Source organism: Spea bombifrons, chromosome 8 (genome assembly GCF_027358695.1).
Source record: "Spea bombifrons isolate aSpeBom1 chromosome 8, aSpeBom1.2.pri, whole genome shotgun sequence".
NCBI lineage: Eukaryota > Metazoa > Chordata > Amphibia > Anura > Pelobatidae > Spea > Spea bombifrons.
The window spans coordinates 33737740-33764928 of NC_071094.1; the positions used below are offsets into that span (position 1 = coordinate 33737740).

The 27189-nt window shown below is 38.5% G+C and overlaps 1 protein-coding gene across 1 annotated transcript in view; it reads left to right on the top strand.

Moving 5' to 3' along the window:
• Nucleotides 1–27189, top strand: part of GPC3 (glypican 3) — a 131247-nt gene that overhangs the window by 89571 nt on the left and 14487 nt on the right. The window lies entirely within an intron of this gene.

The window sequence follows — 27189 nt, forward strand, 5'->3', positions numbered from 1 at the left end:
TGTTACCCTAGCGGAGAGCAAGGCACAGAGTCATTTCCATTATTAATCTTTTCATTTGTCACATCTGCAATGCATTATTGAGTATACAAAACAGATAATCTCTGCAATTTTACAAATGGTGAAAACCAGGATATAATTATAATCCCTTAAAAATAAATCGCATGCGCAGACCTGAATTTATGTGCATTCATATGTTTCTCAATGAAAGCAAAAGACAGATTGTTATGGAAGGTGCTGTCACAAACTCATTTTATTAATGGTATTTTGCCACAGATAATTCAGTGTGATAATAATCTTTATTGAATTCCACAATGTTACCTCCAATGTATGGTTAACTGTTTTTTCTTGGATGCTCAGATGGCCTGAAGTGGGGAAAGTGATGGTTTACGTTTGTTGCACATTATTAACCAAAAGTATGTGGACAACTGACCATCACACCTACATGAACTTGTTGGACTTCTTATTCTAAAACCATGAGCATTAATATCAAGTTCCAACTCCCCCCCCCCAAGCTATGACGGCTTCCACTCTTCTGGGAAGGCTTTCCACAAGATTTTGGAGAGTTTCTGTAGAGCGTTTGTGCGGTCAGCACTGATGTTCCGTGAGAAGGTCTTGCTATTTCCATCAAACCAGATCCTAAGAATTCTAGACTATGTATGCATTAAGCCACATTGAGGACAGAACTCTCCCCATTGTCCATCTCGGGGCTTCTGAAATCCCTTTCCTAATTGGTACAGATAAATTCTTTACTGATGGCCGTAAACTATGATGCAGAAACCTAGCAATGCTCCGTTAGAGATAGCTGTAAATGTCTCCATTGCTTTGTTGTTGAAGGCATATCCTTGCTAACACTATTACATTATATATATATATATATATATATATATACACTATAATACATGGCATCTGCCTGGCAGGGGATATTCTCTTTCTGGAGCAGGGTTGCCGGTTTCCTTAGCAGCCGGTTTCCTTACAGTGATGATTTATCCTTTGCTCTGAAGGAAGCAATAAATATTGCTTTCTGATGCTGTTTAATACTGTGGATCATCACTCTGGCTCAAGTCCTTCTACTCGATCCAAAAACCAAAATTGCTTACATGTTCTAAGAACGCAGTGGGCGACCTGCAGCACTTCAGCTGTGTATTGAACATTTAATGCTCCACAACTCTGATCACCCTTAGCCAGCAAACTCTCCCATCTTAATATTTTGCTGTCTATTTTGTATATACATGCTCTTTCCCATTAGTCCTGTACATGAAGGTAAAACAGACATTGGCTGTAACCTGTCTAAATCTGAATATCTCATTATCCTTTTAGTGGAATATTTCTTGGATCCCATGAGTGGAATTCGGAAATGTCCATTACAGACACCTGCTATGCTCATCTATACGGCGGTTAATGGGGTAAATTATCAATCCCTTTATGTTGTTAACTCCTTACAGCCCTGCAAATAAACAGCTTGCACCCATTGATGTTTATGTAGATGAGTTCTGCTTGCAGCACATTACTGATACATCCCAGTAGTAGAGGTGGGAAAAATCCTTGGCCCATAATGCAAAAATGGCAGAAAACATCACTTTTCTGTCCTACTGAAACAATTGCAGGAAATAACTGTGTTTCTGCAGGTAAAGTGACATTCACTTCTGAAAAACACCTTTTGGGAGGTAAATGAAGTTAGTGCTTGCATTGTAGCAGTAAGAGTAGCAAGCAATGGAGCTACTTTGAAAAGGGATGACATAGGGAAATATGCTCCAGCGGAACAAAATTCAGCTTTTCACCCACCTTTACGATTATTAGGACCCTATATATGCCTGCTTCCTAAGTGCGATAGGGGTTTTAGACCAACAAATAGTGAACAATAGGTGGCTTCAGCACTCAAACAGATAAAATGTAAATAAAACCGATTTGCGCTGATGTAATAGGTGTGTCTCCTAGATCAGCTACCACCAGACCATGGAGTTTTCTGTACTGCTGACTCTGGGTAATCTCACTTTCCTCTCTGTTTTTGTTATTTCTTTTTGCCAATAATTTTGTAAAAACAAAGAACGTCTTGTATTTTGCGGAGGCTCTCTTTGTTCTGCAGGTGGGATGAAATGTAACATTATTTATTGTTTTACCCTGTTGCAACTTAAAAAAGAGCTTTAATGGTTTTTGACGAACAAAGACCATGTTATGTACTTAGACCGTATTTTCCCACTTAGAAAAAAAAAAGAAGGAATGATACAGCATAAGACTTTTAAGAATATTATTTTTGGCTTTTGTTGCCTCCACTTCTGAAGCTCGTATAGGCATGCCTAAGAAAGACAACGTGATGATCTCAAGGTGCCTTTCATGTGCTCATCCAAAAGCCATATTTGAAGCAAAAATAAAGCATTCTAGGCATAATTTGCTGTAATTTTTCAGTGTCTCCACACAGCCCATAATTAATCCCAGGATGGTGCTATCATCAGACCAGCCAAGCAGATCCTGTGTGAAAGATCAAGGGAATATGTGTGACGTGATTTGACATATGACCTAATCTGTTGTTCGTCGATTCTCACCTTGAGAGTTGCAAGTTCTTTGCCTCCTTTAGCACAGGCCTATCTGGTTCTTTTTATGGAACAGTCGATTGAGGGCACCCAGATATGATGTCATACCTCAACTCCCTCAATTCAGGGAGCAGGGTGAGTTAGCAATGACTGCGTGAGTGATCTATGCCAGAAGAAGTCTCACACTCTCTGGAGTCTGAGTGCCAGGAGGAGCGCAAGAGGCTGCCAGCCTGCCCCTGCAGAGAGAGGGCTGGTGAGGGGAGATCTTCTAATCTCTCAGATGTTGTTATGGGCTCAAAGGGGCAGTTGCTTTGGGCTCCCAGAAAGTACTGGACCTGGGGCAACTGCCCCTTTTGCCCTGTATGTGTCCATATTGTATATCGTCAATTATAATGTTGTTGGTTTCTACTTTCTTTTGTAACGGTGCTTCTGAATCTGCTGGTGCTCAATTTATAAACATGTAGTGGTTCCAAAATGTCATAGTACAATTAAATATACAGTACAATGGCAATGAAGAGGAGTTAACCATACCACAGAAGACAAACATCAGTGTAATTGTCACTTAACATATGGACTTTATGGTCTTAACCAAAAGATAATGTGAAATGCACATGCATTAACTAAGAAAAAACTTGTATATAGTAATGGCTTGACCTTGAAATTAGTTGTGACTGTATCAACTCTCTAGAGCACATATTTTTCTTCAAAGAAGACCATATTTTGAACACATCATTCACACATTAGTTCTGTCTCCATTACTTCTAAGTATATCCATTTTTAGAATTTTAATGCTGGGAATTTTTGTCAGTTTTCTTTTATTTTTGTCATTTGGCTTACACTACCAGGAATATGGACTTTGTTATTAATTGTTTAAATGAAAAAAATTTTGTCTTTTAGTTGTTACCATGATTGCAGAAGAAACTATTCAAAAAATTGAAGGCGCTGGCAACTCTAAAGCACAATATTTTCTTAACAACATGTCAATATCAGTTCTCTTCTTGACATCAGACTTCATGACTTCTCTAACCCATCAAATGAAAGTAAATATTTTAGTTCCACAACTTTCTTTTTTTTTTGCGAAAGTAAAATATGGAGACCAAAAAAGGGCATTATTCCAAGAATGAAGAGGCATTTCAAACAGATGCCGGCCAGGTGGTGTGTGCTAATGGATTGACAAGATAACCTGTCACTGTGAGCTGGGCCCATTGTCCTTCTGCCGTAGGTTTACAAGGGGCCGTTTGTACTTTGGTCTGATAACAATATAGAGTGCTGATTGACTCGGTATACACATTGCCTGGGCCCCCTTTTACGAATGACTTCTCTTTTACTAATGCTTAGCTACTGGCTGGCCGATGGAGAGGACTCCCAAAAAGAATGTAATAATTGGAATTTCATGTTTCTTTTCAGTGTAAGTCTAGTTATATTGTGTATTGCTGCGTAATTAGCGCAAGAAGATATCTGTGTACTCTGCTGACCTTATGGAGCTTGGAATTACATGAGCCTGAGCAGGGGAGGGCTGGCAGCCTAAGGCCAGGGGGGCAAGTCTAGTCAAGTGGCCTGATGCGCCACCGAATCCATGCCCATCTTTTCCTGATTTTCTAACGCAGATTGATGTAATGTAATGGGATTGGGAGTAATCAGTACACTAAAAAAAGTCATCATACACGGGACGCCTGAAGCCACAATTTAGTGCCACTAATCCTTTATAATATCCTTTATAATAAGATATGCAGATTGAAACAGAATAAATAACACAAAACCTTTACTTTTCCTCTCATTCCTCTGATTTCCGGGCCTAGAAAGTTTTGTCCTCTGAGTAAAAGTAAAAATTAAATAGTTTTAATACACACCAAATACACACCAGGACAGGCTCTGCCACAGTGATACCCAAACACACACACACCAGGATGGGCTTTGCCACTCCGACACCCAGACACACACACACCAGGACGGACTCTGCCACATCGACACCCAAACACGCACACACACACCAGGACAGGCTCTGCCACACCGACGCCCAAAAACACACACACCAGGACAGGCTCTGCCACACCAACACCCAGACACACACACCAGGACAGGCTCTGCCACAGTGATACCCAAACACACACACCAGGATGGGCTTTGCCACTCTGACACCCAGACACACACACCAGGACAGACTCTGCCACACCGACGCCCAAAAACACACACACCAGGACAGGCTCTGCCACACCAACACCCAGAGACACACACCAGGACGGACTCTGCCACATCTACACACACACACACACCAGGACTGGCTCTGCCACACCGACACCCAAAAACACACACACCAGGACATGCTCTGCCACATCGACACCCAAACACACACACACCAGGACAGGCCCTGCCACACTGACACCCAAACACACACACCAGTACAGGCTCTGCAACACCGACACCCAAACACACACACCAGTACAGGCTCTGCCATAGGGCTGCAACTAACGATTATTTTCATAATCGATAAGTTGGCCTATTATTTTTTCGATAAATCGGATAAAAACTTGAAAATTTTTCATTTATTTCAAATAATTTAATAAAGCAATGTAGGATGTTAAAAACAAACGGCAGAATAAAAAAACTGATAAAAATGCATTTCTTGTTTTTATTTTCCAACCTGCCCCCCAGTTATGCACAGTTTATGCAGTTTGAGCTTGCCACACTGCCTCCCAGACATGACACACTGCCTCCCAGACATGACACACTGCCTCCCAGACATGCCACACTGCCTCCCATTTTAATTCCCAAATACACACCAGGACAGGCTCTGCCACAGTGATACCCAAACACACACACCAGGATGGGCTTTGCCACACCGACACCCAGACACACACACACCAGGACGGACTCTGCCACATCGACACCCACACACCAGGACAGGCTCTGCCACACCGGCACCCAAAAACACACACACCAGGACAGGCGCTGCCACACCAACACCCAGACACACAGGCAAAATCCACAGGGGAGAAAGGTCAGCTGTCCCAAGCGCTTCAAGGTGAGCAGAGCCCTTAAGCCACTCACCGGCTATGGCCCATGCACTTCCTTTAACTTCAAGAACCACATGTCAAGCCAGCAAAGGACAGGACCTCAGACACTGCCCCAGGCACTAATTGCCATAGTTATGGCTCTGATGGGTGTGTATAATGACGTGCAAAGTAACATGGGAATGTATGTCCCTGCAACTTTAGCCCTAAAGTTAGCATTATATTATATATGGGTGGATTTTCTACCACAGGATCTTAAAGTTTTTTGTTTTTTTTTAATCCTACCATTGTTGACGAGCTTAAATTCATTCGGCAGCAGTGCTTACCAGCCATGTCCCTCCACCTCCTCATGCTTTCACTAGGGCTGGGACTATTGGAGCTGTTTTACAGCATATGGTGGCCATTTATGTATTGAGCAGTGCCAAGTATAAGCAGTACATTGTTCACTAATTTCTTATTTGAATAAAATAAGAGTATTATATAGATGGCGATAAGTATAAATCCAAATAACATTTTAAAGGTGTGAACGTAAACTCCCATGAAACATAAAGTCGACATTCATGGGGTCTTGCAATGAAAGCCGTGTGGAGTAAATTGACTCACCGCTGAAGTGTGACTGGGCCTCTTATGGAAGTAATTGGTTTCTGCCTACACTCACTTCTTTCTTGCTTTTTAGCTGTCATTTAAATTGCCAGTTTCAAGCCTGTGCAATGTTTTCCTGCTTAAAATAAACGCGTGGAAAACATCAATCATTACAGAAAAGTCTTCTGCATTTGGCACAGTCTCAAAAGATGTCAATCACTCTCGGTAGAGGTTTTGAGGCATTTTCAGAGATTTCCTTTGTATGATTTGTAAATTCCCATATGGCATTTGGCTTTTCACTCCTCTCTCACTGTTGTTGTTTGGTATTTTGTAGCCATGGAATGCAATAAAGGATTAACTAAAGAGGGTGCATTTGATACTGAGTCCCCAAGTCCCAGGACCACCACTAGTGACTACATTATGCAGTGGTCTAAGGCAGAAGCAGGATCCTCTTGAACATACCCCCCCCCCACTTAGCTGGTCCACCAGTTAGTAGAGTCTCAGCAGAACGAGTCTGAGGTCATCTCCAGCTCGCGGACCTGAAATAACCTACCAGTGGTTGCAGTTGTAGTAGATCCCTACCCATCACCACAGTTGCTTTTGACATAAAAACAATTCCAAGCCTACTCTAAGCAACTAGAATGGTTCGTGTGAAATTGTTATGTCAATTAGTAGGGCCTCCTATGTAATATAGTGGTTAAGGACAGCGCTGATAATGGTGCTTGTGTTACCAAAATTATCCAAATTGTTATAATTGTTCCCACAGTTTTCCCTTTAATTAATATTTCTTCATTAAATGCCACCAACACCAGTGAAGACATTAACTTAACATATTGCTCTGTCTAGTATGATGAGCCGGTCAACTTTAGCTGAAATGTCATTTTATTCTTTATTCTGAAGATTTAATCACATAAAAAATACTATACAAACATTTAAGACGTTTATACCAACACCTGTTAATATTTGTTATTGTGTCACATGACAATTAAGAGTTCCCAGCAAAAAACATGAATGTGACCAAATATTACTAAGTTAAATTATTCTTGGCTAAGGTTTGAGTTCTGTGAAAATGTTCTCTTGTCTCGTGCTATACTTTTTTCACAGTGCATTGGTCTAACTGGAAAATGTTCCCTTTACAACATGTTTGTGCGTTCAATTCTTCGCTTAAGGTCAATGCACACGACCCTCGCCAATTGTATAAGAGGGCTGTGTGTAAAACTGCAAAATGAAACCCTGTTTGATTCTTAATAAGTTGAAAGAAAGTCTAACTACCAAGACTACCATTGACAGCTGTACATATATTTTGCATGTAATGGATACAGCATTGTCGTCACCCACTTGTAAAAGAATTGTTGACCTATAATTAACACAAAAAAAGGAAAACAAAGACATTGTTTTTCAACCATATGTTTGCAATGTTTATACAATTATTTTTTCCTTTTCTTTATGTTTTTCAGCTATACGTGGTAATGCTAAGGTTGGAGCAGTCACAGAATTTAAATGGTTAACCCAATTGTAAAGTGTCCATACAGAGGACTATTATGCATAAACCCATATAAATTAAAAAGTATGGACCAGAAAAAAAAATTTGACCAAACATTGTCAATCTAGCTTATTTGTTCATGTTTCTAAAGACCTCTGTGGCTCCATTCTATTGCTCTTTCTCTCTTCCTTTTATATATATATATATATATATATATATATATATATATAAATATTACAGATTTTTTTCAGTTTGACTATAAATAAATATGATACTATTTTTAAAATCTGAAAGTAAGTATTTTAAATCTATTTGCCAAAATAACCCCTTAACCCAGTGTATGTCACCGCTGACCTTCTGAGATTTCGTCTACTAAAGGTTATTTTTATATGACATCATCATGGGCGTTTTGGGGTCATAGGTCACACGTAATAGATACATGATGTCGGTGAAGTCATGGTGCGTTGGGAGGAGGAGTTTGGTGCTGCATATGTTTTCTAAAGAAATTAATTCCATGTGAATGTTCTCTCAGTTACTTTAGCAGCTATAAAAGTGTTTTAGAAATATGTCCCTTGTAGCTCTTAGCCCCTAATATATATTTTATGTTGTTTGTCATATTGCATATTTAATACTTTATTAAAGTTTCTGAAACACATAAACATTGATCTAACTAAATTCCTATTGTTTTAATAAGCGGTCTCACGTTATGCGTTCGAAACATGTGCTCTCAATTACGGCTCTCAGAAAACAATGTGACTAAGCGTGATTTCTCAGCAAAGGAATGTACTGTCTGTTTTCCAAAAACGCTTTGTTAAATCAAGCAATTTGCGGATCCCAGCACGGGTTCTGCTTCTCCATACTCGGCTCTGTGCTGACAGATCACTTTCAGTTACCCTGCAACCTTGGGCCTCACTTTTCATTCAAACATATAAAGATCACACAATTTGTTACTCCGTATTCCCACTTAGAATAATCACATTCCTGAATCCTTTTGTCTTCTGCAGAGATTTATTGAATGTTCCATAGAAAGTTTCGCTTGTGTTTTTACAGTGGTATTTCTTGTTTATTTTCCATTATAAGGATTTTTAGCTCCGACCCTCCTATTCAATTTTGCACAAAAACGTTTATTAACAAATATAAGTATTTATATTTTAATGGTTTTGAATAATTAATGAGTTTGATTTCTCTATGTAGCTAAAGAGACAGTAGCTTTATTTAAACTAGTTATTTAAACTACGGCGCTGGTCCTCTACGATCATGTTTTGTACCTGGTATGTCAGAAGCGGTCGGCCAAAACAGTTTTAGTTTTGATGTGCCTTCCTTTATTATGGACACATTTCTTTTTCATTCTCTTAGTGCTGAGTATACACCTGGGTCCTTTGACTGTTATGTTTTGTAATGACTTAGAAAATCTAGCCAGCTTGTCATTGACCTGTGGACCATCTGTGCGGCAGAGCCTGCAGTGGCTAGTGTCAGACTCCTGATGAAAAGAAGCCAATTACTGGTCCTCATTTGGATTCAAGTTTTTGTAGAAAGGATAACTTTGCTAGTTTACAGAAAGCAATATAATCAAGGTGTGTGGAAAAATATGTCACTATAAAAACATATACTATTCGTGCAAGACTCTGTTTATCACTCAGTGAGATGATCAGGACTCTGGATGTGCGAGGAAGATTTGGGGTTCAGCTAAATAATAAAGTAATGTAGAGCAATTTTGCTGCATGGTATTTGTTGGCGAACAAAGTTTGCCAAGTTCACATAATGGAAAAACCAAGTCACCAAAATTTGCACTTCAAAGATTTCTACAGCTATAAATAAACATAAAAACTGTGTACTAGACTAAATTACACAGGACTAAATCTTAAAGGTTTTTGCTCATTGTACCAATAGCAGACAAGAGGATGGGTGATCGTGTGTCTAAGGGTATACAAGTCTGTCTGGGCCAAATTATGAACAAAACATTTACATATCAAAGCTTGAAACTGATATTGTAAACCTATGTTTGAGCATACTGTACAGTAACACCGTCTGGTTTGGGAAAATGTAAGCAGAACTGGTTTTCTGTCTTTATTTTGGCAGAAAGTTAAACACTTGCAAGATGTCGACATGTGAAGTATTTAAACAGTGTTGGGATTTAGTCATTGACTTGCTTTTATTGGTTCATACCCAAAGTACTTATTACAATAACTTTTCAATTAGATTTTTACCATTTTAGTATGGCAATAAAGGGAAAAGTTCACATCCAAATGCCTTGTTGTCGGCATTAGAAAATCTTTGTCTTAATCACCAGAGGGGCTCTCTAACTAGTAAAAGACAATGAGGACTTAATTTGATACTCAGGACTTCATTAGCATTGCCATAAAGAATCTGCTCAGTGTGGTGTTTGAATGGGGAACGTCACCTAAATGTGAAGGCCTACAATGATGACGTCCAGATCTGCAGATAAATGAAGTTTATACTATGCTACATTTTTGTATGTAAAACTATATATATTTAACAGAAAATGAGAGAGAGAGATAGTACCTTCCTAGTAGAGGGAGTAAGGTCCATCCAAACACCCTCTGGGTGCCATGAGGAAAAGTTACTTACTTTTTTACTGTGATGAGCATAGAAACCCTTGCATGCCCTTTCATGTAACTCACAAAATATTAAGTTGCAGTCCCTGGCAGTCCCTGGCAGTCCCTGGCAAACAGTTTGCAGATGATAATATTGTGCTAGAAACTGAGTTGGGTAACTGCAGCACACAGAATATTTGAGTTGCGAGAATATATTATTTTCATATTTGTGGTGTATTCTCTATAATATTGGCTCATACTTGCACTTCTCAGAATTGATTAGCTGTTGAAAAGGATTTCCTGTATGTTATACATTACATGGATCTTGGAGCTTGCTGTTTTAATTTCAAGCATTAAAAGTATTAATGTTTAGCCCAAAAAAATAAAAGACGGAAATATCATCTCCGGATATGCCAAAGCTTTGAATGTCCACATGTATACCCAGTTTATTACCCTCACATGAAAATGCTTTTTCTACATTGGCCACATCTGAAATATGTCTTCTTCTCCCAGAGGTTTCACATTTATGAAAGTCTTTCATGTAATTTCTGAAAACTTTTTTTTACAACCAGTGTAATGTCACAGGACTTTGTCACGGAATCCTCTTTGTGTTGCGTTTTCTTGTTCGTCTTCTGTAGTTTATGGGGACTGTCATTTAGGTGCAGAGCCAAAATCTCAAAAAGATGTTATTGTAACTCTTAATAGTTGGCATCCATTGTGTGCTTCGCACATTAATATTCAGGGAGTATTGCTTGTTAAATTCTTTGGAAACCGAGAAACGTGGCTATTCAATCCATCATATATTATTAATTTCTCCATATATCATTGGCTCACAAGACTTAAGCATTTTAGAAGAAAAGAGTAATGGGCATGGGACATGGGGGACAGACTTAATTCATCAAGTAGGTCTGGTTCTCCCTTTCCCTTTGGCACGTGATTTTTTAATGTGGTATTAAAAAAAGGAAAATGTTTCTTTACCTGTACCGCATTTCTACCATCATGCGTAATAAAGCTAATACCAAATGGAAAGAAAGATTCCTTATTTAATTGCGTATGACCCAGAGTTCATGAGAAAAAGTCTGTATTACAGATTCTCCAACGCTGATTGAATAACACTGTGTTAATTCCACTAATTAAATGAAACAGGGCTGCTTGGGTTACAAGTCTGAAAGTGACAGCTAGGTTATTTCATGCACTTACATCTTGTAGTTATTAAGCAATTAGAATGTTTATCCTGTTACTGACATACATAAATGTAAATATACGCTATAGTGAGGCGGAATTTAAAAATACGGCTTTATTTATATACAGCATAATGTTTTTTATTGATTGAAGACCTAAAATTACATAGAACACATTTATTTTCTTCTTACACATCCATGCAGTCTTATTGTGATGATTGTATGGCCTTATAAACCTCTTTGTGAGGACCTTGATCCTTCTGTCCCTTTTTCCTCACCCAAGGTCCCTCTTCTCTATGAGTATATCTCAGCGTTCTTCGGGCCAAGTACCTTGTACATTTGGTCCGTTGTTAAATAGTATCTGTGTTTCCTACACACAAGGATCCTTTCAGAATTCATCAAACCTTGCATGATTTTGTGTACTCCCCGTACATTTGTATTGATATCTATTGTTCCTTTTTATGTTAATTTATATTAACAATTTTTGGTTCCCTTTGTGCTCCCTTTAAAGGCATCATGGCCTCCCTTCCTCCACTCACCCATGGTCACTTTGGACTTCCATCATTCAATACCCCACAGTAATAAATAGTTTATATCATGGTTATTATCTCTGCTTGCACTTTTGCTGATTCTGCCTTGAGGAAGACCCAGGATTTATGGGTCATGCTGATCATATATACAGTAAATTCCTGTTAAGCATTTCTGATGTAATAAATATCCCCTGCATGGATTTTTTGTACATTTATCTGGAGGATTTACAGGCTGATCCGTGTTTGCTGCTCCTCTACTCATCTTTTTCTTTAATCTTTGTGCTTTCCTTTTTGTAAGCACCTTACATCTATAGCCATAGCTAAAACTTAGATAAAGTTTCCGTAAAGTTCTGCCAGCTAGGAGGTATGATATATATATGAAACAGTGTAATATAACATAGCGTCCATTCTAATGTATTTAGTATATATGTTTTAAGTCTGCTCTTATTGCTTAAACGTTGCATTTTGGATGGATTACTCACCAGAGATAGAGATCAGTTCTTGGCAATCCAAATGCGGTCGATTATAACACCTACAAAGAATTCTGGGAATCGTAGTCTCATCAAACACTGTCTCATACAAGAGTAAATAACCTCAACTTTGTCCTTCTATACCGTTTTATTCCAGTTGTCTTAAGTTTGCCAGTTCTTCAGCTTGCATTGCATATTATCCAACATTGAAACCAGATTTTCTATTTAACAAGTTTATTTTGTTGGATTCCATTTATTTCTATAATTTAACATATGTGATCATTTGTATAAATGAGATTAGTTAATTCTTTGGAGCGGAGGCGCTTGTGGAGGAAATGCTGTTCAGATGGTTCATGTATCCAAGCTTAGTAAACAGAAAGTTCCACCTTAGCAACACGATGATATTCCTAATGACCTCTTCCGGAGAAAAAAGTCGCTCGTCTGCTGTAACTACACGTCGGATCTGGTGACCGATCTGGGTCTGAACTAGAAGGGTCTTATTTGCAACTTTTGTAGGCTGTACAGTAGAAGTTTTGTAAATCAAACCCTGTTGTTCTCGTTATAAAAACTACAGAGAGCTGCAGGGTTTAGCGGATTTCAGTTTGCTGAACATTATCTGAACACTATAACATTATCTGAGTGGAGTTCTGCTGGAAGAGACCCAAATAGTCTCAAAAGCTTGCAATCCATTCTACTCCAATTAGCCAAGATTTCAAGGTTTTAGATACTTACATAAACCACAATGCTTATATCATCAGAGTAACCAGACCATACATGAATGCATTGGAACAGATTATCAGCCAAATATGATCCTTACTTGCCATTGTGTGAAACAGGCATGACCATTTGATTTAAAAAAAAACAAAAAACAGTAATCAGTAATGCTGAGTTAAATCAATAAAGAAAAAAATCAAAGAAAATACTGATATATTTAAACTTCTATTTAACTTACCCCTAAGAATCTGTATAGCCGATTGCTGTTCTGTAGTACTTGCTTAGTAGCTAAAAAAAGGCTTGCACGTAAACCCCTATTTTCAAAAAATATCCCAGCGCACGTTTCACTAACTCACGTTAACTTCGGATAGGAACCGCTATCCACACTCTTAGGGGTAAACTCAAAAAAGTGATTTTTAATATATCAGTTACTTCCTACTTCTCTTTTCTTTGATTTTTTTCTTTATTGGTTTATTTTGGGGATTTAATTTCAAAACAAGTGGGGAATCGCTTGTATTTTTGAATTTTATTTACAACGGTCTCATGTATATTTTGACATAACCTGTAGTTCACTGGATAACCCTAGCCATGGGTAGGAGATAAAGAGTGTTGCCTGTCACAGCACTGAAGCTGATGATCTGATACTCCCTTCTATATATTATTATTCATTTATTTAAGTTAGCACACTTTAAACATATGGTACCTGCTGGTTTTTGTACTGTTATTTTTTTAAATAATTACAGTTAAAAATCAGAAGACAACACTTCGTAAAATCACAAAGCCTATTGGTGTCTACCTTGGACAGAAATTTGTATGTTTGCGTTTACAATATCTGAGCAATTGACGCCAATTGTTGTAATACAACGGGTCATATTCATAAGGAGCGGTCACCATGGATTGCCCTACATTTAAGCACGTTGGACCAAAATTACATAAGAAACTTCTAATACATATGTATATATTCATAGTTATCATCTGGAATGGTCTCTGGTGGCTTTGAAATATTGTAGATTGGCAAATTTTTTTGAAGTGTGTATCTAAATCTGTATGAATGTGTGTATTTGTATACCTCGATGTCTTTATAATAGTTTCTGCCTCTTTATCCAAAACCTTTGCATATAATATATATCCACAAAGGAGTAGAAAGTGAAATGTGTGTTCAGATAATACGCACAGAAATAATCTGTTAAATACCGATGAATCATGATAATTTAGAGTGAAACTCTAAACATGGGTATATTTAGGCCTGTCATGGAGCTGAAGATCAAGACACAACATAAAACATGAAATTACGCGACTCTGACTCATCCTTTGAAAAAAGAATAATCTGTTAAAAAGACTAAACAAAAAAATACAACATAGTACATTACATATAAATATATATATACTATATATAAATATGTATATATATATATGCTATATATATAAATGTGTGTGTGTGTATATATATATATATATATATATATCATACCAATTACATGGCATATTCCCATATCAATTACCAAAGGATGGGAAAATTTTCTGGGAGTTATGCTAAAACACACAGAAACATTAAACCCGCTGTCACAGAATGTTTACTTTTGGTAAAGACACGTTTATCTTCTATGTACACACAGATATTAGACATATTATCTCTGTTACCTGGTCCTCCAAGTAATTAAGCTAAGCCAGGACTGAGAGTTCATGTCATGTTCCATGTTTATGTTTTACGTCTACAAATAAATGTGCTTATACATTCCCAGAGTTAATGCCGGATTTGACAATTCCCCACAAATTCATTTCTTTTATTTTTAAGTAAAGCAAGTCGACTTCCCAAACAAGAATGGTGCTCGGTGACTCTGATATCTAGATAACTAGAACAGAACACGATTATTTTGATTTATTGCTCAATAGCAGATGTGCCCAATTTACATTTTAGCCTAATACCTTTGTTTAGAAACAAATTGTTTCCTTTTCGGAACAAATGTGTCAAAACAGATGTTTCTGATTTTCCAAATATTTGGAAGATTTGTAAACATTTTCTAAATGCCAAAAGGCTTTTTTTTTTGAGATATTGAAATTCAGTCTTTGGAAGAAAAGAAAGCATTTCATATTTAAGGAATCTGATATATTACCTTTTGACTTAAAACATCCTAAAATGTGTATCTGAGCCTCATGTTTAAAGATTCACTAATACGGTAATATCTGTGATGTGATCGGGAGAGTAAATATATAACTATTTTAAAAATGTTAACTTTATTGATTCTATAATTCCGCCTTTGTATGCAGAAGCAAAGACTTGGTTTTCTGTTTCTTCCTGTTTATAAACTGAATATATTTACAATATATATCATTAAAATGTAACACAAAAGGCACACAGTGAGAACAATTAATATGCAAAAACAAAGTGCAGAAGCTGTCAAAAGATAATTATACCCCATGTGAAACAGTAATGATGTGTCTGTTTAATATGTACCCTGTCAACCTTCTCAGATAAAAGTGTTTCTGGTCCCAGTGTCTACCACAAGACGTGTTCATTCATTGATCATCTGACTGTTTGGAAAGTGAGCTTGACCAAGGTTATCAAAGACTTCTAGTGAGTCGAGTCATATCCCTTGTAAGGTTAAAGAAGGTATATATAAATATATATAGAGATACACATACATACACACGTATATTTACATATACACAGTATATGTGTGTGTGTTATTTTAGCCCAGTTAAGTAAACAAAGTTCTTATCATACTCATGTTTCAGGCATAATCATCATACCTGGAATCTTCCCAGAGATCCTCTTCTAGAGAAGCGGCTTCACATAGGGCTAGGTGTGTGCAGGGGTTGGGCTGGTGGGTGAAAAATAAGTAGACAATGGACAGGAAGTAAAAGTAGACAAATGCCACACCCAGGATCTGATTAATCAGGGGCAGAACTAGAAAAATAGTTGTGAAAATAGTCCTGGGTCCCTTCAGCAGCTGGTCTGTGCCTTCTTTGCCCCTTGCCCCCCTCTAACACAAACTCTGGCACACATATGTGAACACAATTACACAAATTACACACACTTACTCATACTCAGTAACACATATGTACCCATCCATGCTCACACACACACAATATAACACATCCACGCTCACACACACACTATAACACATCCATGCTCACACACACGATATAACACATCCACGCTCACACACACATCCACGCTCACACACACACTATAACACATCCATGCTCACACACACGATATAACACATCCACGCTCACACACACATCCACGCTCACACATACAATATAACACATCCATGCTCACACACACGATATAACACATCCACGCTCACACACACATGATATTACACATCCATGCTCACACACACAATTACACATCCATTCATATATACAAACAAACACATAAACATACATTCTTGAGCCCCTGGTAGTAAAAGTGAGATCATAATTACAGCATTTCAAGAAGCAAAGAAGCAAGTTTCTATGTCTTTTTTTTTTTTTTAAAGAAACTCTATTTGGTCTAAATCCACCACTCTTCTCTTCAAATTTGCTGTCTTAAGAAATAGTCGCCTAATAGTCTGCTGTGCTTTATCCAAGATCTACAACTCTCCTGTGCTCCCGTAGCTAGCTTCCTCTAATGCTCTGCTAAGGGGATTTAAGGAATTGATTTCAGGATCACCCAGCTACTGTTATTTTATCTTCCATACTAACGCATAGGCAGCCATGCGCAAATCTCCGATAAGGGCTTGTTATGGAGACAAGAAGACGAGATGCTTCAACTTGTGCCTTATGAGAGATTGTCAAATTCCCACAATAACGTTAAGTTACTCTTATCACAAAAAAACACCAGCCCTTGGTCATGCTGTGGTGTTCGTTATATAAAAAAGCTTACGTTAGAACTTTACAAGTCAAGCGGTTCTGGGGCCCCCCGGGTTCTACAAAAGACTTGATTTGCCACCTAATATAACCAATGATCTTGGGAATCAGTCTACAAAGAATCAAACAATCCAGATTGGGTACTGTTTCTTGACTGGGTTAACCGAGTTCTAGCAGGGAAACTCTTGTCAAAATGTAATTCAACAGACAACATGATGGTGAGAACTCATATTATCTCTTGTGATGCATCCCCTTCTCCATCTTGTCTTTGTTTATATACCTTAATGTTTTGCTTGTTTGCTTTATATGTACGGTAACACTCCAGCTCCACCATGTCCACTCAGTGCAGACCAGTCTCATCGATGGTGGCACCAAAAGCATGAGGGTCACCTTGGGGTAATTAGTAGAACAAAACTCTGTAGGGATGGGGTTGCACAGTGAGCTCGGGAAAAAGCAGGGAGCCCATTCTGATGGGAGAAGGGAAGCTTCCCAAAGCCCTGTATGTGGGGGATTAGATTTACCGTTATTTTAATATGGTTGGATTGAAGCGAGGGGAAAGAATTTTGCTAATACTTCCATATGGCGCAAGCGTTCGTTTCCATGGCAGCTAAACAAGTATATGCAAATGCATATAAAACGTTCCATATTAAAAAGACCAGGGAATCTTGTTTTTGCACCTGCTTAACATCAAATGTAAGAAAAATATTTGGCCAAGTGTTCAGTTTTACCTTGATACGTCATGTTTCCGTGCTAGTCCTGAATCACTCACCCTATTTTAATGAGCATCCTCGTGGTTTATCCAGGAGCTAAGGGGTAAAATCACGAACGACGGTCTGGATTTTGTTAGGTGGTTTTCTTTTTTTCACCCTCTCTCTTGTATTTTTTTAGTGTCGTGAAAATATATGTCTGTGTGTATATCTATTGAGTGTGTGCCTGGCGCTTATAAGTGGCTCATGTGTCAGTAAGTTCGGGACAGAAGCGAAAAGGTGTTGAGTCACTTTAAACAAGGTATCAATTGAAGCCTGTGTGCTCAGTGCAGACTTCTGCGGGATTAATAGCTCCGGGGACCTAGTGAAAGGAAACGGAGAGCCAAATAAGCCGAACTTACCGCAAAACTAAAATGAAGGCATTTAAGCCATGTTTTTCCAGAAATGTTCCATGCTTGGGGTATGAAACCCTGTGTATATTTGCACAAATACTGATAAAATGAAGAAAAAACACACAGAAAGAAAAGGAATGTATGCAAATTAATTAACCCTTTTAGATACATTTTTTTTTTATCAGACAGCCGAGAACTAAACTTTTGAATATTAACGTCTTTATGTGATTTTTATATTTTCCATCTTGGAAAATATTTCTGCTAGAGTAACACTTTAAAAAAGGCTAGCTGGCCTCCCCAGGAAATGCAAACATATTTCAAAGACCTTGATATATTTCTGTTCTGAGTATCTGGGTCGTTACTGAAGTCTCAAGGTTTCAGGGTTAAAAGGGAGATGTTCATGCCATGCTTCCCGAGGATCACTTCTTTATATTGTAAACACGCTTGATCATATGCATACTGCAAAAGTGGAGAATTGCTTGTTAGCAACGCCCTCCGTGTAAACAGGTTAGTAAGGAGAATATTGAAATCATGTTACATTAAGGTCCCGTAAAAATTCATCTCCATATCTGGGAACTCTTGTGGTTTGGTCAAAACAGCACGGGGCGCATATACATGGAAAAAGAGAAAATATAATAGTGCAATATTGTATGGACCAAAAAACAACAAAAAATTATAGATGAAAAAAAGTAACAAGCAAGATATAGGATCTGGAGAGGTTCCTTACACAGGAGCGAAAGCACTCCAGCATGTGAAATCTCACATTTGTCTATTCTAAGTTTGTTTGATGGCCCAAGGCCAATGTAAAAACATTCACGGACCTCAAACCTACGCTTCCAAATAATCCTTGACTTTTTAATTTTTATACTTCCTCTTTATTATGGGAATAAACAATAACATTCAGCTGGCCTCAGCTATTTCCGAAGGAGATGGGACAATTAATTCTTCAGGTTACACTGGCAATATTATTCCTACGCTAAGAGTGCAAACAGAAAAAAAGAGGAGAATTATTAGTGAATGGCAGTGAGCTGCCATAAAGTCTCTGATTAATAGTACCCTTCACATAATGGGGCATTTATCGTGAAGGCAGTGAACAATAATCAGAGCATTTGCATCACAAAAGCGATGAGATTGGGGTTTGCGCCGTAGTCATCTTGATGTAACTCTCCCAAATTATTGCTCTGGAAAGGGTTAATTAAAATGAGTCTGCTTTCTTACGTCTACATCACAGGGTGCATACCGAGTACAAGTGGTTCCAGGCCTGAAATTTAAAAGCAGGAGATTGCATCCTGAATATGGATAGGGACGGAAATTGAAGAGTATTTAAGAACACTTGAGAAATCAGTAATATTGTGCACAAAAGGTGAGTATCCTGAATTATAAATCAAACAATGTGGAAATGCGCAGCACGCCATGGAGGAGACTTCAGCAGAACATTTCCCTAAACCAGGGGACACAGGGAGGGACCAGTGCTTAAATATTATTCTCCTTTACCTATTTGCTACCCGCACTTCCATAACATCTATCGTACCACAGCTGTTCTACTTATATATGCGATTGTTATAATACCCTATAAGGTTAATGTGTGTTAATTAAAGCGTTAACCTCAACCACATTATGTGTCTCCAAATATTTTTTTAAATATCATCTGCATACCGCCCGTTTTCCCTTTAAATAGGGGTGTTTCCCGCTGACACCAGCGGGACCGCCCACCGACGTCAGCGGGACCGCCCACCGATGTCAGCCGGCAGTCCTGGCCTCGTTCCCGCAAGGGAAGACTCTGGGTAGCCAGAGCTCAGAAGTTCCCAGGTATGATCATCTGTGCTAATCGATGCCTGGTGGCCAGGATAATATTTAGCATATTACCCGGTGATACACAGTGTTAATAGTGTGATTGTATATTAATTGCGAATCTTATATAGAGTTTGATATCTGTCAGGGACGAAGGAGTTAATGCGCAGTAGCGGAGTCAGACAGAGCCTGGTGCAGGGTAACCACACTCCCCTAGGGTTGTGTGGCCACATACCAGGGCCCTGACATAGCAGCGGATGTTGTCCAGAACAAAACAAAACAAAACTTGGTAATATCCTGCAGGCACCCTGGAGCAGGCATGAGACATAGCTCTATAGACAAATGTACAGGATGCAGGAGGCCAGGATTAGGGAAACTAAGCAGAGTATGAGCAGAGGGTATCGAGAAACATAACAAGCAAGGGGACTCAGCGAGCAAGGGGGACACAGCAAGAAACATAGCAAGCGAAAAAACATGGGAAACTTATTAAAGCATAACCAACAAAGCCAAACATAAAGAATACATAGAACACAGATTCTCAACTTAAGCAGACAAGACATACATGGTACATGACACAACAGAAGACAAGGAACAAGGCAAGGAACACAAGGGATGGAGTAAGGAGGCAAGATCCTCAGACGCTTCTCCTTTAAGCAAGGATAGGATATCTTAAACTGGGACATGGAGAGAGGAGAGAGGAACCGAGATCCTCAGATGATTCAGGGAAAAGAGGGCAAAGGCACTTAAAAGACTGACACGCATAAATACAGGACTAGCCTAGGACTATGTGATAACAATTGGAGATTTAGTCACATCTTATGGCCATAGTATGCTTAGCCCACCACTACGCCAAAGTACTCCAATATCTGGTGGGTACTAGTGCTAAATCCTGCCTACTGAATTTCTAATAAGCTGAAAATAAACATTATTGGTGTTATAAGCAAAGGTGGTGAGCGAAGAATTGGACTCGGAGAGACTACAATGATTTGATATTTATTGGGAAAACTTGAGAAAAAAAACTCCATTGTTAAAGTGTGGCACTTTGGATTACCTATTAAAACAGGTGAGTGACCTTTACACCCAATAGGGAAAAGAGAGAAATCCATGTATAATACCCTCCGTCTCGATCGCTGTCAGAGAGCATCCCTAGGTAGTTTTTTTTTCTTTTTAATTTTAGCATTCACCAAAATTTCAAAAATGATGCTACTTTTTTTTGTGTTGCATTATAAAAAGAAAGCTAAATTGCCAGAAACCGAAAGCAAGCGCTTCACTTTGTTGTGAAAAAGGGTTGTATGGCTATTCTCTAGCGGGCTCTGCATATCACAGTGAATTGTATTGTAATGGTTGCTTTAATGGTAATTTGCAAAAAAAAAATTACACAGAATAGAATTTTCTTTTTATTTTATTTTTTGCTGAGACTGATGATACGACGGTGCTAAAGATCCAAGAATTACACTGAAAGTTGCCCTTTTAAGTCCATTACCGGCGTTCTGGCATATTTTAAAGGCTTTTCATGCTGAAACGAGAAAGAGGGAGAGAGAGAGACACTTGGACATGCTTTGCATTTCAAACTTTCTTTGTCTATGAAAGCATAGAAGCCAAAGTTATTTCTGCTTTAAACTAACAGGAGCGCCGAACAGCTAATCTCTCTTCATTTCCAGTTTCTTACATTATTTTTCAGCACAAAGTTTGTGTTGGCTACAAAATGCTGCATTCACCAAAAAAAAAAAATCTAAGATGGAATTTAGACAAGAAAAGACTTGGGACTAAGACGGGTACAAAGACTTGCTTTCTAAGACCATTAAGAAATTCCAAATCTGCTCAATTTTCAATAGTGACAGTAAATTAGCCTTGCTAATTTCAGTAATTCAAACTGATAAATGAGTTTGGAAATCTACCAGATGAGACCTTCCCACAATTACAATGTCAATGTGCCTTGGAAATTTAACTCAGTTGATTCTGGACTAGTAGAGAATGGGGTTAAAATTGCAGTGCGCTACAGTTGGTTATCTCTGATTTCTAATGGAAAGGGTTAATCCAATGGCTATATAAAAAAAACACGTTTGAATCCAAACCCTAACTTTTATGGTATTTGTCACTCTGATCGCACACTTCAGAGTGAAATCCTCCGTTGGTTCCCTTTTGGGAGAAGCTCATGAAATGTAACTTCTGGCACAATTGGCTGCCACTCTAAATTGAAATCTTTTGTCCTGCCAGACAGCTGCAAGAAGAGAATATCGAATGAACGCTATGCGGATTTTAACTATGGGGCTGATTCACAAAACAGTGAGTTAGCTGTGGCAAGAAGTTAACTTTCATCTCGCTGCAAAGCGGAGCGGTGGCAGCTTTCATCCCAGGGATAAGCCCTGCCAAATCTGGCCTGTGACAAGTGTGGACATAGCTAGGTGATGGTGTCATGGTGAGCAAAGGTCCTAGTGGACCAGTGTGTCATGCCATTACATCATTTGCCACAAAAAGGATCACCACTAAATTTTAAACAAGAATAAGTACGCTGCATACTCTGTTTACGCTGGAGTTGATTTACTAAACAATGCGTTGGGTGAGAATCGCGAGGAGATGAAATATTTCATCTCTCCACGTTAATTCCGTGGGGCCATTGAGTTTTCCCTTATAATTAGTAAAAATATCATTATGTGTGCAATAATAGACATATGTCTATTAAAACATAATGCATGTCAAAGCAGGTTTACCCAACCTGTGAGTCCCGAACCACAACCTTTCCTGTTTCATGTTCTGTAGAATTCCATAAAACTCTTCATAACTTGGTGACATTTTCATTTCCAGTCTGTCTCCTGTCAGAGCTATTCAACAGATCTTTGGAAATACTTTGAGATGATGAATTGCGTTTGGAACGGATAATCGGGTGGGGATTTTGACTCGAGTGTCCGATTCATTTTAAACTACTCAGCGCCCAGTTTATGTCATCACACGTGTCATAAACAGGAGCCAAAACTCAGACATAGCTGGAGAAAGAATGAGTTTTATTGGGCATTATTTAAGGTCCTATCGATGATATTAAAGATAACTGACTCGTCACTGTTTCATCACTTTGCCGGTGTTTGCAAAATCCCCAACCCGATGTGGGTCAGTGTGGCTGTCGGAACAAGAAGATGATATGGGTAGCTGTAAGGGAGTGACTATTTTTGGTGACTATTCTGACAGTAACTCTTTGACCTGCCACTGTAACCCTAGAAGAATTCTTTTTTTACCCCTAGGCCTGAGACGCTGACTTTTGTTTTAACCATCGTTGCCAGCATATAAGCTGGTTGGGCAACCCTAAGTCTCCAATTTCTGCTTATCTGCTATTTAGAATGTTCAGATTGTAAAACTCCAACATTTTTCATTTTGGTTTTACATTGTGATTGAGCTCACCTATAATTTATAATATAGCTATATTTCTTTCTCTCCTCATTCATGCACTGTAGGAAGGCCAATCTGTGATCTAGTTGCTTCTATTATGTTTACCATCAAGGGATGGAACAGCAGCTGGCTGGTGGCTCTCTTTCAAGAAGGTGGTTAAACTGTGGTTTGTAGGTGTCATTTGCCAAGTCATAGTGCCAGTAAGTGAGTTAATATAATTTACATGGGCATTGAGAAAGGGGCTGCTGCCTCGAAACAATTTGTAATATGTAATAATAAAGGTTAGGCGGCACAAGTGCTCCCTATGATTACGGAGCATCGTGTGTGGCATGTTTATTTTTACTCACTATAGGAATTGTATCAGATTGGATTAGCGGTGGTGTTTTGTATGCTTGCAGCACCCAAGGAAATCATGTTAACCATGTAAGAGCCGCATTACAATTGTTGATGTACAAACTTTACAGTAGGCACTCTGCGTTCCTGTAGGTAGCGTTCTTCTGGCATCTTCAGCGGGTAAGTGGGTTTTTTTTTTTGCAGGTATAAAAAAAGGCCAAACTAGATAAGCTGAATTTTTTTTATCTACAGTAATTCCATGTTTCTAAATGCGTACTAAATCTGGGCCAGCAGACTGTCGCTTTAAGTAATATTTCATAATACAAAAGTATCCATCGGATGAAGTAACATGACCACTAACGTCTGGATCTTGAAGGTCCCTAGAATATGGGTCGGTGCTGCTGGCGTATCTGTTTGATTAACTCTGTGTTTACTTATTAAAAAAATCACATTTAGTAAACTGTAACTCCCAAATTCTATAGCCAGGGACAGACGCTTTAGTTTTAGGGGATGTGGTTAGCGTGGCTAGGCATGGGGCTTTTTCTGTGATATAGCTATTTCTGTTGATAGCTATTTAAGTAACTTATTAAAGTACTTTGGAGGAGAAAAATATATTTACATAATTTAAAAAACATATTAGCTCATTTCCTGTGGCTTCTATATATATACATTACTGTGACTTGTAGAGCTGTGAACATGAAACACTCGTACCCACCATACCAGCACCACCGCACAGATGTGGACCGACTTTACAAGTGATTAGTAGTAGTGGCCAAACTAAACTCCCCTAAATTAAATGTATGATGTCCGCAAGGCTGTCCTGCTTTGTATGAATTGTAACAGTTGTACACGTTTTATTTCTTAGTAAAGGAAAACGGGATATATTCCCCATACGTCATTGGTCTCCAAAAAGAGTCTTTTGTTGAAAGTGATTCCTTTTATTGGGCCAACATAGAAAAATATGTAAAGTTACCTAAGCTTTTCGGACCTTAAAAAATGACCTCTGAGGCCCTAAAATATTTTTCTGTGTTGGCCCAATAACTTCACCTTTTTTAGAATGGAAAATATACTTTTTTAAGATGTTTTCATTGGTTAATTTGGATAATTAATTAATTATACATCATATCAACAGTACCAGAGGTTTATATGTCATATGTCTTGTTAGTTAATGAAAATATGTTATTAAAATCATTAATTTATGACATGCACATAATCCGTACCAGAGATTGGGTGGTACTTTTTAATTGTACCACTAGGGGGCGAACCTATGTCTTTACTGATCTAACGAGGAAGAAAGCCTCAGGGTAAAATAATAAATTGTTACTTGGAAATGCACCAAATACTGATGTTTTTAAAATATATGACTGCAGCACATAACCAGTTCCCACACATTAGAGCCTTTCATGTAATTCTTGTTATTAAAAAATGCTAAAATTACAACCGATATAGAGAAAATATAGTCAATGCATTATTCTAGGTGTATTTTTATTTAACATTATATAAAAAAAAATCATATTGTTTTTTCGATTCCACCAAAAATCCCCTCCTCTGTTTGAGGCAGTATTTTAGAACACGATAAGCCACCAAACTCCATCTAGCACTGTGCTGGAACTAATACTTTCCAATAGATTGTAAGCTTGCAGTATGTCTTATTGTGTTCTAGTATTATTTTTAAAGTTTTATATTTTTTACTTTTAACGTTCTCGTCAATTTTAACTCTGCCTTATTGTAGAAGTGCGATATATTCTGCTGGCACTGTATATGAAATGTCATACTATTATGTACAGTGCTTCGGAATATGATTACAAAGCCTTACGCATCACAGAGCAAAAAACTTAATTAACTTAAAGTTGTAAATCAGTCACATCATTAAGAATATTAATTGGATTATTTTCTACTGTTCAACATAAAATAGGTGCTACTAAAGTCTCTCATATTGTGTGTGGGGGCAGGGTTAGGTAAGGAAGATTGTTTAACCATGTGATTGCCAGAGGACACTGCCAAACGCAGACCTCTGGGATGGCCCATCCCCAGGCTCCGTTATGGGAACGTGTAGCGAGCCGAAATAGCCAATAATGTTTTCGGTTTCCTCTTTTATACAAGCACACAGCTATTCTCGTGGACCCTAAACACTGCAAGCAGCTCTCTGCTATTAGAATCCTCAGAGCAAGGTTTTATAACCTCAGACCGAAGCAATAAAACAGTCTTTCGCTTCTTACTTTTATAGGAGTCCTTTAACTTTGTTGCCTTTTAAGCGGGCTATTTTTTTTACTGAACAAAACAAATAAATAAATAAGGTGAATTGCGTCTCTGGAGTAGGGCCAGCCGAAACTATTTATTAGGGAATGTGTTAGAATGCCTAACTGATACACCTTTTAACAGCCAGAGAACTTGGATGGTAAGGAGTTTTATGCTTTGCAGTGTTTTGTGTGCTGCTTGGGTGATCAAAGGGTTAATCCCCTCACTCACTTAAAATGTGCGGCGTGTGGCTGATTCATAGAGAAGGAACTCAACCAAACTGCAGTTTCTGTAAGTTTATGTTAGAAAATCAAACACTTGGATAGAGTAACTAGGTTTGGAAGTCATTATTCTGTCCAAGATGATGATCTGGTTCCTGCAGCTGGAGGTCATCACTGCCGTTCCATGAGAACCGTCCTCGGTGTGCGTTGGGCTTCACGGCCATCACGCACAACTTAACACTACAACATCGACTGGCAACCCATGTACATATGTTATTGCACTCAACACTTGATGCTGGGATGGTATTGGTGGAGTTGTTACTGTGATGTGACAGTGTAGTGGTTACACAACCCTAGGTATCAACTCTTTGCAGTGTTGGTTGTGTGGAACTACTCTATTCAGTCTTGTGGTTTGAAATGGATCCACGCCACAAGATCTGTGACTTATTTATGAACGGAATAGAGCGTCCTAGAAATGTGCACCCATCCTTAAATAAATCATTCATGGTTATTTGTGCACCGCATGGAGTCCTTCAGCATTTGGTCATTATCTCTTCAGCCGCAGTTATTACGTCAACAGTACTAGCGTCTAGCACCAGAGACTAGTGTGTGGAATGAGCACAGTGTACAAGCACGTCACGCGAGGTGCCGCAAGAACTTCTGCAATCCGGTGGATAAGTACAGATCTGGGTGGTCTGTTTTGGTACATGGAGTTTAAAACAGTCTTTACACGACTAGTGTGCCGTCATCACGGGTTAATATTCCTTCAAAAGCCAAGAACATTGTTTTTGTTGTTATTGGGCCTTAACCACATACAAGGGCACAGACAGCTCAGGACAGCATCTTCTATCTTGTACTCCAAGAACATCCCCAAAACATCTAGCGTGACCCCGGCAGCTAACAGAACCTTCTAGGAATAGGGTTTTCTTTGTTTCATAAAAGGAATTAAGTTCCGCCACTATAAACCTTTGAGAGAAGTGACACTGTTCTGCAGATGTTCTAACATAATGAAATGTGTGCCTGCAATTTTTTGGTTTTGTATTCAAGCTTCTTATGCTACAACATTTGACTTTGCACAGAAACGGACATGTGCGCTCACTGGTTGGTATATTAATAGAAGCGGCTAGGAGACGGAGAAAGTGGAGAGAGCCAACAATCAGCCATTGAATTACTCAAGACAAGTGGTGTAGGAATTTCCCCAATCTCAGCAGAAA